Source organism: Pholcus phalangioides, unplaced genomic scaffold (genome assembly GCF_987345545.1).
Source record: "Pholcus phalangioides strain wild (caught in Gottingen) unplaced genomic scaffold, Ppha-v1.0 ptg000011l_1, whole genome shotgun sequence".
In the NCBI taxonomy this organism is placed as follows: Eukaryota; Metazoa; Arthropoda; class Arachnida; order Araneae; family Pholcidae; genus Pholcus; species Pholcus phalangioides.
In genome coordinates this window covers 45981087-45998863 of record NW_028301604.1, presented here as the reverse complement: position 1 = coordinate 45998863, position 17777 = coordinate 45981087, and the positions used below count along the sequence as shown (strand labels likewise).

General features: G+C 36.8%; 1 protein-coding gene across 6 annotated transcripts in view; it reads right to left on the bottom strand.

The window, feature by feature from the left end:
* The window catches only part of LOC149080478 (regulator of G protein signaling 12-like), a 290792-nt gene extending 274990 nt beyond the window's left edge, over window positions 1-15802 (bottom strand). For 2 of the 6 annotated variants that reach the window (XM_089239581.1, XM_089239582.1), the window contains exon 1: window positions 15570-15798. The gene's annotated coding sequence lies outside the window, so the exon portion shown is untranslated. Of the gene's footprint in view, window positions 1-15137; window positions 15211-15380 lie in introns of those variants that run through there. The other 4 variants (XM_089239583.1, XM_089239579.1, XM_089239578.1 and 1 more) reach the window with 4 other exon arrangements.
* Window positions 15803-17777: the final 1975 nt, after the last annotated feature.

Here is a 17777-nt window from a genome sequence, read left to right as displayed (position 1 = left end):
GGAAAAAATGAAATCAATCAAGAAAAAATTATAGGTTAGTTTCCAAGATGTCACTGAGAGATTTTTAGGAAATAACTAGGATCTTAACTGTACAATGATAGTGGAAAAAATACTGCAAAAAAAGCCTAAAAATACTTTTTGCATTCCCATCTTGAATATTTCCCTGAAAATCTTGGTGCGAGGAACCAGGTGAGATTTCAGCAAGACATATAAAATGCATGGATAAATTATATCAAGAACACTGGAATGTCAACATGATGGCAGATTACTGTTGGGGGTTAAAAGAAATATTGCACCAGTTCCAAATAAAGGACACAAGCACTCTTTTGAAAGAAAAAAAATAATTTATTGGGTATATATAAAATATTAATCTAATCTCTTTTTAGATATATATCTGATTTCATTATTATTCATTTGACTTTTTTTTTCAACTAATTTTCTAAGTAAAAAATCCATGTTTTTTAATTTGCATATAGGAATTTTTATAAAAATGTTCTTAAATTCAAATTTTTTAGTTCCACAATTGTGAAAAATCCTTATAGGCCTACAGAAAAATCAATATTATATTTTAAATCCTCATATCACATTTCATCTAAATCACCAAAATTTATTTAAACTGCAGACAAAAAGTTATATTTTGTAGGCCTGCGAATTCAAGGATGTAGAAATTTTTGAGGTAATGATATTGCAGAAATGAGAAATCTTGCATTCTATTTTGCCATCAGGTGTATTCGAAAAGCTTAAATCTGTGTGTAAAAAAATGTAATAATTATTAATCTATGATTTATAATGCTTATTATGGTAACTATAATTAATTTTATGATTAATGTATGTTAAATTTTTTAATAAAAATTACCTGGAATTTACAGAAAATTTGACTGGCAAAGTTAAGGAAATTTTTTTATGAAAATGAGTATGAACCCTGAAAAAATGTCTTAACTTGAGGTGTCTAGCAACGGAGTGTCTGTTATGGAAGGTTCCACTGTAGCAGATTTCATGCTAGCAGCATGAAGAGACAAATAGGCCTAAGCATTATGTCATGTTTCATTTGATTGCAGGGTTGACAAAAAACCAGAGTTTTTTTCGGGGTCTTTTCAGGTTTATGATACTGGAGCATAAGGAAAGCAAGTTGTATATGTCATAGCCTGCATAAATAGGTCTATAATAGACCTAGTAATATATGGCACTTATTTATGTAATTATATCAGTTCTGGCTCACTCATTACAGAAAATTCTGGGGGGGGGGGAGGGATGGCACCGGCTCCAAAATCATTTTTATTACTGATGATTAGTTTTTGTATTACGGATAATTGGGTTTATATAACAGATTTTTCAATGATTTTTCTTTAACCTCTATAATCTAAAAAGCATTGAATACATAGATTTATTAATGTATTTCTATTTAGATAGATTATGACAATGCAATAACACCATTAGAAAGCATACTGTTTGCGATTTAGTGTATTTTTTAAGGTGTAGTGTGTGTGTGTGTGGGTTTTTGGTGGGTTTTTTCAATTGGTTTTTTTTTTGGGTTGGGCAAAATCAGACCAACCCTGTTTGATTGGGAAGAATATTTGCTTTGTCGATATTTGTCTCGAGTTTGAAAATATTGCAGGTTTTGTTAGATGAATGATTATATTTTTTATTGGCATATATTTTGGCTGCATGGTACTGTATATGTGATATGGTAAATACGATAAATTTAGTGGTTATGCATAATTGCTAGTTACCATGCCTAATCGCAGACCGTTTTATTGTTGATTATTATATTTACCAGTGATTATGCATTAGCCCCCAGCTTGTATTGGTAAATATGATAAACCCTCAATCATTTAAATTTTCCACACTTCATGCATAAACTTCAGTACAGGATGATGAATTCGACCGGCAATGTTTGCACATGTTTATAAATACGAAGAAAGCCAGCATTAGCAAGGCCAGAAAAAACAAATTCTGTCTTCACACTTATTTGATTTAATTTTTATGGCAAGATACATGTAGTGCATACATCACATGAGCAAAACTATGAAGTGGTTAAATGGGAGTGACATTTCTATGTGTTTTCTTCCATATTTATCAAACTTCCCAACTTCATTTGAGAACTGTGCATAATCATCAGTAACAGTGATAAATGTTACGAAAGTTATCAAACTTACCAAGAGAATATGCGATTATGCAAAATAACTGGTGAATATGCATAATTACTGATTTGTCACATTTAAATTATACATTTTTTTAAACATGCATTTTACTGATATTGCATGTGGAAGAGGAGAGAGCAAAATGCTGAACAACATAAATTATAGAAAATTAATTACCTTTTGGGTTAGATAAGACAATTGAATGAACGACGTTATTTGAACCCAAAATTGCAAAAAGAACCATGGTTATACGCGTTTCAGAACTATAGGAAGTTCCTTCATCAGTAGCAAAAACAAAACAACATAAGAAAAACAACGAAAAATACTCTATAGCGGGACTTGCTCTCTGTTGTAGACAAAAGAGTCGAATTCAAAATGAACCAGCAATGAGAGCAGAGGAGGACAGAAAAAAGAAAAATGGCAGTCTGTCCTCCTCCTCTGCTCTTGTTGCCGGTTCATTTTGAATTCGACTCTTTTGTCTACAACAGCGAGTAACTCCCGCTATAAGGAGTATTTTTTGTTATTCTTATTTTACTTTTCTTATGTTGTTTTGTTTTTGCTACTGATGAAGGAACTTCCTATAGTTCTGAAACGCGTATAACCATGGTTCTTTTTGCAATTTTGGGTTCAAATTTACAAATTATGTTGTATTATTTACTGCATATACGCGTGTATAAGCTGATGCTCTTAGAGATGTAAAATTCTCTAGAATAATCTTTCGGAGAATATTCTCCTGTTATTTATAATATAGTTACATATAAATATCCTTGGCAATATTGTCTGGAAGGACTGCCACTGTGGTGGTTGTGTGGTCATAGTGACGGACTCGCATCGCGAGGATCCAGGTTCAAACCCCACCGGCGCCACAGTGGTGGTCGGCTGAAGTTGGTTTTCTGTGGTTTCAAACTTCAAGGAGCGAATGTGAGCCGATCTCCCCGTTAAAAAGTCCCGTCACAGAAAGCAACAGGTCTACAACGTCACAAATATCCAATCATTACACTTCTCACAATTTGAAGTATAGATGGCAGCACTGAAATATCAAACACAACACTAGCTACACACCCAGACTGTTAGATGCACTCACTTTGTCCCAGACTCTGCCACGAAGCTGGGCTGGAAGAGATCTCGGCAACAGGATAAGTCCGGTGGCAGAGCCCCTGGTGTTCATTCATGTCTGGAAGGACTACTTTCATAAATTACTGGGGAATATTTTTATAGAAAATAATAAGAATTATTCTGAAGTTATTAATAATTGTCCTTCCAGAGAATATTCTTGAATATTCTCCTTGATGAGAATATTCTTCAGTTACCGAAGTCTTTCCAGAGAGTAAATTATCAAGAATATATGTTATGTGTATGAATAGCCTATGTGTTATAATAAATAATCTCAATAAAATAACTTGAGCATAATTATTATTTTTGATAAGAATATTCTCTAGTAATTTATAATAGTAGTCTTTTGAGAGATTTATAATAGTAGTCTTTTGAGAGATTACGGGGACAATATTCTCTGTCCCTGTCTCTCATCCCGTCAAGAAGATGGGAATATTGAAGTTTGTAGACAACAATATTAAAGTTTGAAAGCAAAACAGGGAAACAAAAAACAGCGAAATAGGAACAGCGATATTTTGTCAAAACATACGTCGAATTTCTTTTGGCCTTTTACCTTGGATTTGGCGCTCCTCCTACAGCGGGCAGAAATCATTTTCCCATTTTTTTGCCCTTTTACTTCGAACTTAATGCCCATCCTAGAGAGGGCACAAAAAAGTTTTCCTAATTTTTTTTTTGCGTTTCCACTTCGAATATAACAACCCTTCTAAAGCAAGCAGAAATAATTTTCTGTAATTTCTTTCACCCTTTTACGCCTGATTTGGCGCTCCTTCCGGGGGGGGGGGGGGGGAGAAATCATTCCCCTTAACTTTTTTCCACCCTGTGTATCTCAGACTTGGCGCCACTTCTTAATTTTTCCAATTTTTCTTTGCCCTTTCATTTCTGATTTAACGCCCTTCTAGAGCACACCCAGTGCCACCGAGCTGCCCCTGGTTGAACTAATAGGAAAGTCGGGAGACTGGCCAGTGATTGGGGTGCTAAAGTGCATGGGTTTTCTCATATGAGCACATTTTTGTTTCTCCTCGTGTGACAGGTAGGAACGTGCCCCAAGCGCAAGATTCCTATTTAAAATGGTCAGCTAATCATAGGTTTTAATTCATTCGTTTTTAAAATATTTTTTTTGGAAATACTGTACTGTATTGCAATTCGATTCTGTGTTTTGAATAAAAGTAATACAAGTCGAAAAAAAAACCCCATGAAAGGGGCCATTAAAGTATTACGTAAGCAGATTTTCAGCCATTTTTGACCCCATCCCCCCCTTGTCAGCAAAACACTGACCCCCCTCCCCCATCAGCAAAATTTCCTCAGCAGCTTAGAATATTTCATATCTTCAAAAAGGGGTGGTTGATGACGTAAGCAACCTTCAAATCCCCTCCCCCCCTTGTCATCAAAAGTCAGCAAATCCGAAACACCCCCCCCCCCTCGATGCTGAAGTAATACTTGAATGATCCCAAAGGCCTTCTGGCTCACAATATTTCCCACATTAGAAGACACCTTCAATTCCTGTAATACTCCCCACAACACAGGAAAACACTTTTGCTTTTGTTAGTAGAAAAATTTGGTGACCGAGGGTGATTCCTCCATCATTTTTATTTTTTACTGCAGAGAAAGAAATTGCTTCTCCTCCCTCCAAAATCTCCTGCAGGGGTAAATGAAAAGAAATCAAGAGAGAGAGAGTGTATTTTTATCTCACCACAATCGCTATGTACTGTACATATATAGGTGCACTGCCCATAAATTATTTACTTCTCGAAAAATAACTGTAATATTATATACACTCAAACCTCCATTTTTTTTCTTATCTCTGTCATTTTTCATGTATATTTTAGTTATTTTTTTAAATATGTATCGTAAAGATATTTTTCTAGTAATGTATATCTAACGTGTTTCAGCACCCCTTCTCATTTGGCACCTGGTGCAATTGCACTGGTTTCGCTGCCCTAAGACCGCCCCTTGTGGTGGGTTCTCTGGGTCATTTTACAGCTTATAAGTCAGATGAATGACAAAACTATGTCTCACACTGTTGGTAATTTTGTCAGGAGTCCCCCTTGATGCTGGGTAGAGATGTGGGGATACCACATCTTGGTATCTCCCGCTCCACGCTAGCTTCTTTCACTGAATCCCAGACCTGAATTTGTTGCACCTGTCTTCCCCTCCTCCTTCAAATGTAAATACTGTGTTTAGGGCAAAATAAAAACTAAATTTCCTATTACTTGGAACAAGCACAGCATCAGCATAACTCTCTATACTGCACATTACTATTAGAAGGAAATTTATCATACAAGTAGTTAGTCTTTTCGCTTGATACTTGGCATCATGCATCACTTGCATAAACAATTAACCATGCGGTAATTAAGCAAATATCAAATGTGGAATTGCCGATTCAAGTGTTCTCTATCCATGCCCCGCTCTGACTTGAAGCAAGCAGACCGAGGTAACAGTGTTCAGTCAATTGAGGTGAACAAGACGGCAGGTGATTTCGACAACAGCATCACAGGGCTAGAACTGCACAATACCAGAAAATTAACCGTAATACACTCAAATCTTTTCTTTTTTTTTTAAATTCTCACCTCGGTTATTTTTCATGTATATTTTATAGGTTTTTTTATAAATACCTATCTTAAAGATAATTTTTCTAGTAATGTATATTTAACGCGTATCGGCGCCCCTTTTCATTTGGCACCCAGTGCAATTTCACCGGTCGCATTGCCCTAAGACCCATATGGCTTCACTGATAAAGGAACACTGAGAGCCCGAGTTCAGAAATGCACGGATAACGTGACATACCCAAGACGCACACTTGAGCCGTGTGCAATAGCGTACAGAAATAAACATTAGCGGAAATATTTGATTGCAACAGTGGGATCATGCACCTTAGACTCGGTAGATACAGGCATATCTGATAACGCACCGGTAACACTAGTGGACACAACTTCGTGCAAAGTTGAATGATGCCGCTGATCACATCGCGAACACCTGAACGACAACGATCATTCATAAATCTTGTGAAAGCTGGAGAAACAGTTGAAACATAATGTTAACTAGCTTGTGCTAGTTAAAATAGAAATAGAGAATAGAGAAAATATTTAAAATTATTATTTTCAGATATATTTAAATTGATAGTATGGAGTATTTTAATTTGATTTTTGGATTTAACTATATTGAGCTGTAGGTCTCCAGGCGCCGATAGCAGGCGACAGTAACCGATATACTATAGTACAGAAAACCAATAATTGAACAATAGGAACGTAAATAAGAATGGTTGTCTATGGATGGTAGACATGTTTCTTGAGGGTTTAAAGTAAGTGGCGTCATGTGGATGGAAGAAGCTTTTTCCAAGCGGTGGGAACATAGTCCCAATTAAAAGAAATACAATCACAGGCCGATGTAAGTAGATTGGGCAATCGCCATTCATTAGGGAATCTTTTAGTTACCGTCACGAAGCATCTGGTCGGTTGTACTTCAGGGGTGCCCTAGGCAAAAGGGATCGTCCGAGGAGTGTTTTCTTGGAGAAAAAGCGGGAAATCGTAGAAAATAAAGGGGACCGACGAATGAATAGACAAATTTTCAAGATTGAGAATAGATGACTGCCATTTAAGTAGAAGTATAATCCCTTTATTTAGGGGGTGCAATTAAAGTATAACAGAGGATCTAAAATGCTGAGTGTTAGTCATGGGAAGCTTCAATGTAGGTTACAGGTTAGGCCATGGCCGTTGGGGTTCTCGGGGTACTGAAGGGAGAGTCGCTTGGACAAAGAAATTAGGGATGGATCGGCAGTGGCCAATCTTATGAATAAACCTTCAAGAAACGAATAGAAACTTAGAGATGATGGGTAAAATATCAAATCAAATTTAATGGGCGGAGTTTTCCAAGTGACGGGGGACGTCCGAAATGAAATCTTAAAGGGATGAGAAAATCTGGATACGGGGAATTGGAGTTGGAGTTAGAGAGAAATGCAGTAACGAACTAGACTGAAAAAGAGATGACTGGTGAAGACGAGAGTTGAAATCTAGGGGAATCGGTTTCCTGGCTGCGATGAGTGCTAAGGGACTAAAGACTGGAGAAGGGTCTCTCTGCAACTTGGTGAGTGATGCATGGAGGATTATATTCTCTCTCCCATATGTGACATATAGTGTAGGTACTTGTAATTAATTGTTTTGGGGGCGAACTGAGGTGTAATGGAAAATCACGGGTCATATAATGTTCAGGGCCAAGAGGTGGCCAACCGAAGATTTTGTTAAGTATTTGTGAATGAAGTTGTATTAATTTCTTTAAATAAGAATGGTAATATGAGAAATACAAATTGCATTAATTCAATTAACTACAGTGTAAATAAACTAATTAACTTCCAGCATCTCGTGTATGACTACTTTGTGTAAACTTTGCCTGGGTTATATACTTTATAAACAAAACACAACACAACGCAATTGAAATCAGGGAATGGTATTCGCTTACGTACTTACGAGAACGGTCTCAAACCCGAACGGGCTAACAATAACTGTTTCTTGCGAACAAAGTTTTTCTTTTTGCCACTGACCAGGACTTGAAAATGTTACACTTTTGTAGCCTGTGAGGTCCGTTGCATGATGGACAGCTCTTGATACCGCTTGTTGATTTCTGTGGCAACTTGATTCCACTTGCCTTTCAGGATTGAAGATCTCGAGGGCAGCACATCTTGAATTGAGAAACTCGAGGAAGTTTCCGAACTTTGGAAAATCCTGTTCTGCTGTCTTTTGAGCCCAAAGCTGTCGCGTTTCCGGATCTACTTTGTCCAGCAGGATTTGAATGAGCCAAGGGTCCAGAGTAACAGCTTCATCAGCAATGGCACGCGAACTTCGAATAATCTCATCCGAAGTATCGGCAATGTGTCTGAGTTTCAGTTCATCAGGGGTAGAAACCGGTTGCTGTTCGAGGAAAATCTGTATCAAGGACGAAATTATGACTTTCTTCCTATCAAAACGAAGCAATAATTTCTCCCAAGCCTTTATGTATGTGGCCTCTGACACTGGTATGTGTTTGATCAATGCCGCTGCATCACCCTCCAAGTAGCTGAATTTCTGGACGTTCGCCAAATGCTCGTTTTTGTGAATCAAAGATTCGTAAAGGTCCTCGAAACTGTTTTAGTTTATATACAACCCCGTGAATGACAGAATGTTTATGCGAGGCAAATAACTGTCTCATACCTCGGTAGTAGTAGAAGACGGTAAATGCGTCATCAACTGCGAAAGCACCATTGTTGTTCAGCCGAATGCAGCAGTACTGTCTTTCAGTACGGGTGTCTGCGTCGGATTTAATAATTTTGTAAAAATAAACTAAGCGGCACATTTACCGATCACTTAAATAACCCGTGGCACCAGTCCAGAGCATTTAAGTGGCTTGTGGCACATTTTCAGATCACTGAAGTAGGCCTCAAAGATCACTTTCACATTCAAAGATCACTTAAGTAACCTTTAAACGATCCATGGAACATTTAGACATCCCTTGAGTGACGTGTGGCACAGTTCCAGAGCACTTAAGTGGCCCCGAAACATTCCCAGAACACTTGAAGGATCCGTGAAACATTTAGAGATCATTAAAGTGGCTCGGTAGGGACTTATCAATAGGTAGAATATTAGTTCAGGTGCAAAATAAGTATCGAAAGGTTTTTTCTGTTTTTGGCACTCCGAATAAGATGCCATTAAGAATATTTCATATCTTCATAAAGGGGGTTGATGACGCAAGCATCACCCAAACCCCCCCCGTCATCAAAAGTCGGCAAATCGGAAATCCCTCCCCCATCGATGCTGACGTAGTATTTGAATGACCCCTTAGAACCAATAAATTTTCAGTTAACAAATCTTTCTTATAGAGATCATAACTGTTTAATCATCAACTCGTTATGACGTCAACTATTGTTAAAGTGAAACTTCTTTAGCTAGAGAGGGGAGTGAAGTTTTGTAAGGAAAAGGATATTCATCACAGAAAGTGAAACACTTTATTTTTCATCAAAAAATTTTCTGTAAAATAGCTGATTGTGATTCTGTTCACAGAAGCAGATGGATTATGGTGGGCCGTGCAATAAAATGAAGTTGGGTGGGTTGGTTTGGATGGTTTAGGTCAGACAAAGACAGTTTATTACTCCCCCCAGCCAGACTACACAAGAGCATATTTCACACACACGAATACAAGTTTTTTATTTGCACAGTGCCATCTCCTAATGGGCTGCACTGTCATTTAAAAACAGTGTTTACAATTTCATGAATTTCCTCATATTAAAATTAAATGTTATTTTAATTATTAAATTAGGTTATTTTATTCATGGAATAACACTAGACATTGAAATACAGTAGTTCATAATAAATGTATGAATTAATGTAATGAACTTTTCTGAAACGCTATTCTGACCACGATGCTATAGAACACCAAACTCGTTATAAGCACCAAAATTCTTTGGGATGAAGAGTGGTATTGCAACAGAGTTTGACTGTATATGGTCCACTGTACCTCACGTAGATTTTGAGTAAAAAAATAGTCAATATTTAGTGTTTCAATGGTTTTAATTTCATATAGGTTTACTACTACATAAGTATTGTACTTCTTGACTTTAACTGGACTAGTGGGATCATCTCAACCCTATGCATTGTTCATCTTGCCACTCCTTGAGAAAAAAATGTATCTGGGCCATCTTATTTTCAGTACCTTTCAAGCTAGTTGATTACATGTGTTTAAAAAATTTATCTTATACGCTACTTTTTCTTCCCTCAATATCAGTGATGAAAGTTTCAATAGGGTCAAAATGACCCTACCACACTACTTGGGTAAGGCTCTTTTTGTCTGATGGCCAGAGTGTTTAGATCGAAATGGCATCTTGGAAGTAGAGATGTGAGGTGAGTCCTGGATGTAAAAATTGGAGAATAATCGAGAACATTCATTTTTCTTTTAAATTTAAAATTTTTTACTAATTTTGTTTATATTGTGAAATATAAATCAATTTTCATTGCATGAAACATTTACAACAAAACAATTTTTGGTATAATCACCCCCAATGACAACTTTAGTTTGAGAATATTCTCCAGGTCATGATGAGAGGTTTTAAAAGTTATAAAGATTTTAGAAACCTTTAGATTAAAACCTTAAAAAAATATTTTAAAATTAGATAAATTTTCAGAAATAAGTTCACAACAAAAGAAATTAAACCAAAGTTGTTTGATAAAGTAAGCTATTCTTATATACCGTATATACTCGTGTATAAGCCGACTCCCCTACTTCAGGACCACCAAAACCGCAATAAAGTGAAAACCTGTGTATAAGCCGACCCCAAAAAAAATCAGTGCATTTTAGAGAAAAAAATTCTTATATTTTCTTACATTTTCATGCAAAATGAATAGTTTGCAGAGATTTACAATAGAAAATGATTCAAACTTTTTAATTCATTTCTTTTGAGTCTCCAAGCTCATCGTAATCCATCAGATCATCATAGGGGGTGCAGCATCTTAGTTTTTATCTTCATATGGGCTGTCATCGCCATTGCACTTTCAAAGAGAATATCATCTTCAGTTCCGTCCATCGCATTGCTGACGCAACACTTTTTAAAGATCGGCAGAAACAGAGTTCCAAACTTCATGTACCCATTGGCACACTAGACCAATGTCAGATTTCTTCAAGGCACCACTTTTTTGTAGTTTCTTTATCATCGGAACTCATCCATCCAATCCACAATTTCCTCAAATAGTCTTTGAGAGGCTTGTTGATGCTCACATCTAAAGGCTGCACAATCAACGTTAGCCCATCTGGTATCAAAGCCAATGATGTTTTCGATTTCTTTGCCTCGGCTTCGACATTATCCGTTCTGTAGGCTTTGAACATATCCCATACCAATAATGCCGGATTCTCGAACGCTGCTACAAAAATTACTACTGATTGCTGGGGTCGATATTTTCTCTTCAAAAACTGACCCGAGTATAAGCCGACCCCCCCCCCCCCACTTGAGGAGCAAATTTTTCTACAAAAAATCTCGGCTTATACACGAGTATATACGGTAATCGCCTTCATTCTAAGATACAGAACTGTTTTCTTCAATGCACATACACTTAAATTCTGTATCACTCACATTTCTTTAAAAGTTGTGGAATTCAGCCCTGTTGGTTTAAATTTCTTGCTTTCAAACATTAATATTGTGGTCTACAAACTAGAGATGTAAAATTCTCAAGAATAATCTTTCGGAGAATATTTGAGAATATTCTCTGGAGGACTATTATAAATAACTTGAGAATATTCTTATAAGTTATTGATGAGAATATTCTCGTTATTTATAATGTAGTTACATATAATAGGCCTATCCTTGAGAATATTCTCTAGAAGGACTACTTCCATAAATTACTAGGGAATATTCTTATAGAAAATAAGAATTATTCTGAAGTTTATACAAAAATTGCCACGTTTTCAAGACAAATAAATTCAATTGGTCGAATGGTCGACGCGTTTCGGCTCTTCAATGGAGAGCCGTCATCAGGACCTCGTGGTCAGAATTCACATGAATGAGTCGTGGAGGGGTGATGTTTACGTTTGGTCATCCGAAGAGGTCGCCTTTGTATTTGCTGCGTCCGAGTGGTCTTTGGATACGAATTGGGGAGCCATCTGTTGCAAAGTGTTGAAAGTTTTTTCATGACTGAGGTTAATAAAGCCTGTCCAAGCTGACGAAATGGGTGGCGTGTTTCTTCCATCATTAACGAGGAAATTCTGGCATGTTCTGATGAAGTATCCCTCGAGAAAATTCAATTCAGAATTGTGTGTTGCTCCCCCTCCACGACTCATTCGTGTGAATTCTGACCACGAGGTCCTGATGACGGCTCTCCATTGAAGAGCCGAAACGCGTCGACCATTCGACCAATTGAATTTATTTGTCTTGAAAACGTGGCAATTTTTGTATAAATTAAAACCAGGCAAAGTTTCTCATTTTTGTGATAATATTCTGAAGTTATTAATAATAGTCCTTCCAGAGAATATTCTCCGCGATGAGAATATTCTTCAGTTACCCAAATATTTCCAGAGAGTATTATCAAGACTATATGTAATAGCATGTATTATAATAAATAATACTGATAACGAACATTTATTTATCGAGAGAGAATTATTATTTTCAATAAGAATATATTCTCTAGTAATTTATAATAGTAGTCCTTTGAGAGAATATTCTCTGTCCCCGTCTCTCTTCCTGTCAAGATGGGAATATTGAAGTTTGTAGACCACAGTATTTAAGTTTGAAAGCAAGAAAATTAAACCAACGGGCTGAATTGCACAAGTTTTAAAGAAATGTGTGATGCAGAATTTAAGTGTATGTGCATTGAAGAAAACAACAGTTCTGTATCTTAGAATGAAAGTGATTATATAAGAATAGCTTGAATTTATCAATCAACTTTGATTTAATTTATTTTGTTGTAAACTTATTTCTAAAAATTTATCTAATTTGAAATAATTTTTTAAGGTTTTAATAAGAGTGTTTCTAAAATCTTTATAACCAAACTTTTAAAACCTCTCATCATGATCTTGAGAATATTCTCGAACTAAGTTGTCATTGGGATTGATTACACCAAAAATTGTTTTGTTGTAAATGTTTCAGGCAATGAAAACTGATTTATATTTCACAATATAAATAAAATTAGTAAAAAACTTTAAATTTAAAAAAAAAATGAATATTCTCGATTATTCTCCAATCTTTACATCCACGAGAATATTCTCACGTCACATCTCTACTACAAACTGCAATATACCAATCTTTTTCACGGGAAGAGAGACGGGGACAGAGAATATTCTTGAGAATAATGCTCTCAAAGAACTACTATTAAAAATTACTAGAGAATATTCTTATTGAAAATAATTATTCTCATGTTATTTATTGAGATTATTAACAATAATAATACGTTATTACATAAACTGAAGAGCCAAAAAAACTGGTACATGCATGCGTATGCAAATAAAGAGATATGGAACCAATCAGAGTACGGCGCTACAGTCGGCAACACCTATATAACACAACAAGTGTCTGGCATAGTTGTTAGATCTGTTACTGCTGCTACAATGGCAGGTTATCGAGATTTAAGTGTGTCTGAACGTGGTGTTATAGTCGGTGCATGAGAGGTGGGACATAGCATCTCCGAGGTAGCGATGAAATTTGGATTTTCACGTACGACCATTTCACGAGTGTACCGTGAATATCGGGAATCCGGTAAAAAATTAAATCTACGACATCGCTGCGACCGGAAAAAGATCATGCAAGACCAACGACGACTGACAAGAATCATTAAACGTGACAGACATGCAACCCTTCCGCAAATTGCTGCAGATTTCAATGCTGGGCCATCAACAAGTGCCAGCGTGCAAACCATTCAACGAAACATCATCGATATAGGCTTTTGGAGCCGAAAGCCCACTCGTGTACCCTTGATGACTACACGACACAAAGCTTTACGCCTCCCCTGGGCCCGACAACACCGACATTGGACTGTTGAGGACTGGAAACACGTTGCCTGGTCTGACGAGTCTCGGTTCTAATTGCTTCAAGCTGATGGATGTGTACGGGTATGGAGACAACATCATGTATCCGTGGACCCTACATGTCAAAAGGGGACTGTTCAAGCTGGTGGAGGCTCTGTGATGGTATGGGGCGTGTGCAGTTGGCATGATATGGGACCCCTGATACGTCTAGATACGACTCTGACAGGTACGTAAGCATCCTGTCTGATCACCTGCACCCATTCATGTCCATTGTGCATTCCGACGGACTTGGACAATTTCAGCAGGACAATGCGACACATCCAGAATTACTACAAAGTGGCTCCAGGAACACTCTTCTGACTTTAGACACTTCCGCTGGCCACCTAAATCCCCAGACATGAACATTATTGAACATATCTGGGATGCCTTGCAACGTGCTGTTCAGAAGATATCTCCACCCCCTCTTACTCCTACGGATTTATGGACAGCCCTGCAGGATTTCATGGTGTCAATTACCTCCAGCACTACTTCAGACATTAGAGTCCATGCCACGTCGTGTTGCGGCACTTCTGTGGGCTCGCGGCGGCCCTACGTGATATTAGGCAGGTGTACCAGTTTTTTTTGGCTCTTCAGTGTATATTCTTGATGATACTCTCTGGAAAGATTTTGGTAACTGAAGAATATTCTCATCAAGGAGAATATTCGAGAATATTCTCTGGAAGGACTATTATTATTAACAACTCCAGAATACTTATTTTCTATAAAAATATTTTCCAATAATTTATGAAAGTAGTCCTTCCAGAGAATATTCTCAAGGATATTTTATGTAACTATATTATAAATAACAGGAGAATATTCTCACCAAGAACTTATAAGAATATTCTCAAGTTATTCATATATATAATAGCAGTCTCGAAAATTTTACATCTCTACTTAGAAGAACATCAGTTTTCTCGATAATGGTTACAAATTAATCGTGAAACATTAAATATCTGAGGTAAACATGAGAATAGTGCTATTAGTAAGTTGTACACAAGATCTGTGTGATCAATATGTGTTTGTTTGCAAGGGCTCTGTTTACAACACTGGTGCTTGTGACGTTTTGGTGATTGTGAGAATATAGTAAATATTACTTTAATTTGTAAATTTTATTTTGTGAGTACATTTTAATCATATCTGTTCATTTTTTAATCATGAAAATTACATTGAAAAAAATTTGATATATAATTAAAAAAAATTTTATCATGTATCTCTCCCTATTTTTTTGAATGTGTGTCTTAGTAAAAGATCATTTGGATCATTTTGAGAAAACAATTAAAGAAATTTTAAACTGACTTAATTTAAAGATGAATAAAGTTGTTAAAAACCCATTGCTTTTATGAAAACTTGATTTTTTAAATGCCTCATACTTACTGGGGTCAAAACGGCACCAGGATCCCAGTTACATACAGAATTTTCACAACGCCAGTTAAGGGTTACTTTTTTTGTTTTTCCTGTTTTTACTATCAAGGAATATTTTAAATATTGATAGAACAGAATTTATTTTTCATGTAGCTGAAAACAACAGTCACAATATAGCTCAGTTGTTGACTACGTTCCTTTTAATTGTTCATTACTCAAAAAATGCAAAATAAATTTCAAAGTAGTCCATTGTACCTATCTTCCGGAACACTTCATAATACGGGTGCACTCATATCACTTCAGAGAACCATGATCGCGGTATAAATAGAGCATCATTATCGCAATCGTTGGAATGCGATTTGACAAGTAATTTTCACTTACAATAGCAGTAATGTCATTCAAGTATGAAATTACAAATTTTACGGTACGATAAATTTTACTCACAGTAGACATCCCTGGCACATTAGAGAAGGAAAAAAAGTATTTTTAATTTCCCGTTCTTTGACCACAGCGCAAAAATTCAAATCAGTGATAGGTTGGCTCTTTCTTCAATCTTTAATTATACAGGATTATAGCTCAGGAATGGCCAACTTTTTTCCAAAATAATTTTTGATGCAAGAACATATGCTGACCATATTTTCTGGAGAAATATGCGGTTAATTTGGTTCGCAAATACAGCAAAAAAATACGGAACATCACTAGTAGAGATAGGCGATCCGCTCATGAACCGTCTAGAAGAGCGGCTCTTTTCAAAGAGCGAGTGAGCAACGGTTCTTGAAAAAAGAACCGCGGCTCTTAACATAACATAACATAATCACACTTCCATCGCATACAAGAAACCACCAAGAACAAGCAGGCTTTTGCAAACTTTGTGAAAAGATCCGTGACAGCTCGTATTGCCGGTTCCTATTGGCTACAAACAAACCGTGACGAGCTGTGAGCCACAGAAATTGAAGTTGACCGTTTCCCGTTGAAACTCCTCTTGTAATTGGTCGGAAATGAACCGTAAACCGCTTATATTTTTTTCGCCTGTGTTGCCTGCTCCTATTGGCTACAAAGGAACCGTGACGAGCCGTGAGCCGCGGTTAAAGGCCCGTTTACACGAGGCAAGCGCTTTAGTTGGTAACTTAATTTTTAGTTGCCAAGTACGATACAATGTATGCAGACGATAAGGGCCGTTTACACGGATTTAGTTGGTGAGTCAGATAAGAACGGTTCTATTTTTTCCAGTTAAGTAGACGTATGCGCATGCGCCAGTGGGCGTGACCTGCCGCGCTGGAGGGGTCATTTTGCTCTCTCACGGTGGGGTTTATTTTGATCTCAAGCGTGAACCTGTTCATACTCCGTCGTCTCCTGAAGTTTCGCTAGAATTCCGCGGAAATATTGGATGGTGAGGTGGCCAGAGGACACAACCTTCAAGTTTGTTGAAAAATATCTTCGCCATGAATGTTTGTTGAACTATTGAAATGAAAATTACCTTAACAAACAAGCTAAAAATTATTCGATGTTGGAAAAAGCTATGGAATATTCTGTCGACGTGATGTCAGGAGTGGAAAAAAATTGAAGATTCAAAAATATATATCGGGTGGGGAGGATTTATATATTAAAAACTGGAGGGGGGGGGGGTTTCGAATATTTCTCTCGTCCAGAACGAATTTGCTGTCATCTGTTGTAAAAATACATGATCAAATATTTAACATAAAGATGTCATCTCTATAGATTAAATTAAAAAATAATAATGATTTCGAAAATTTGGAAATAATTTTTGTTTAATGAATTTTTATTATTTAATTTTTAACCCTTAGAATTTCCTACGAATGCCAAGAATCTTCTCCAGTATTTTCGGCTTCCATAATTCATAATTTATCTCCTCTTCAACTTCGATTAAAATATCATATAATCGATATTTACAACTTAGAGGAGAAATAAAGAAATCTTATATTTCTTCTCGATGACTTACATAAGTTTATAATATGTTGTGTATTCTTTTTTCCCCTGTGGCGTCATCTCTCGCCCCCTTACGTGGGTGCAGATGCGAAAAAAGGGGACAAGCGAACTGTTTCCCTTGCGTGACCTACTTCTTGCTCAGTGTGTTGCTCTCGTGCAAGTGAGAAAAAAGTTTCCCCTTTTTTATTGAATAAATTTATTTAAGTGAATAAATTTATATTCTTTAAAAAAAATATCATATAATGTGGCTCTGATCACAGTATTCTTAAGTTCTACCTGATCATCTTCATCCATCGTTACGAAAGCTATGAGTTTTAAAAAAAGCACCTCTCTGAATGCCAGATAAATAAAAAATTATTGCTATTATACTCCCGCGCGTTGCGTCTGTCTCTCTCCGTGGATTTGAGTAGACTGAAGCGCATGCGCTAACTGCGCTCACCTCCGTAAAAATTATCCAATGAGCGCCTACTTGCCATTCATCGTGTGGACAGTTTCAAGAAGAATCGGTAAGTTAAAATTAAGTTGCCCACTAAAGCGCTTGCCTCGTGTAAACGGGCCTTAAATTCAAGTGAGCCGTGTCCTGTTAAAAGGCCTTCTGTAATTGTTGGAACTCACGACTCATGGTCTCTCTCGAAGTCCCACACCTTCCCTTCTAAGAAGTAAGAACACGTTGGCCCCTCTTTCTCCCCCCTTTTGCTTTTTAGC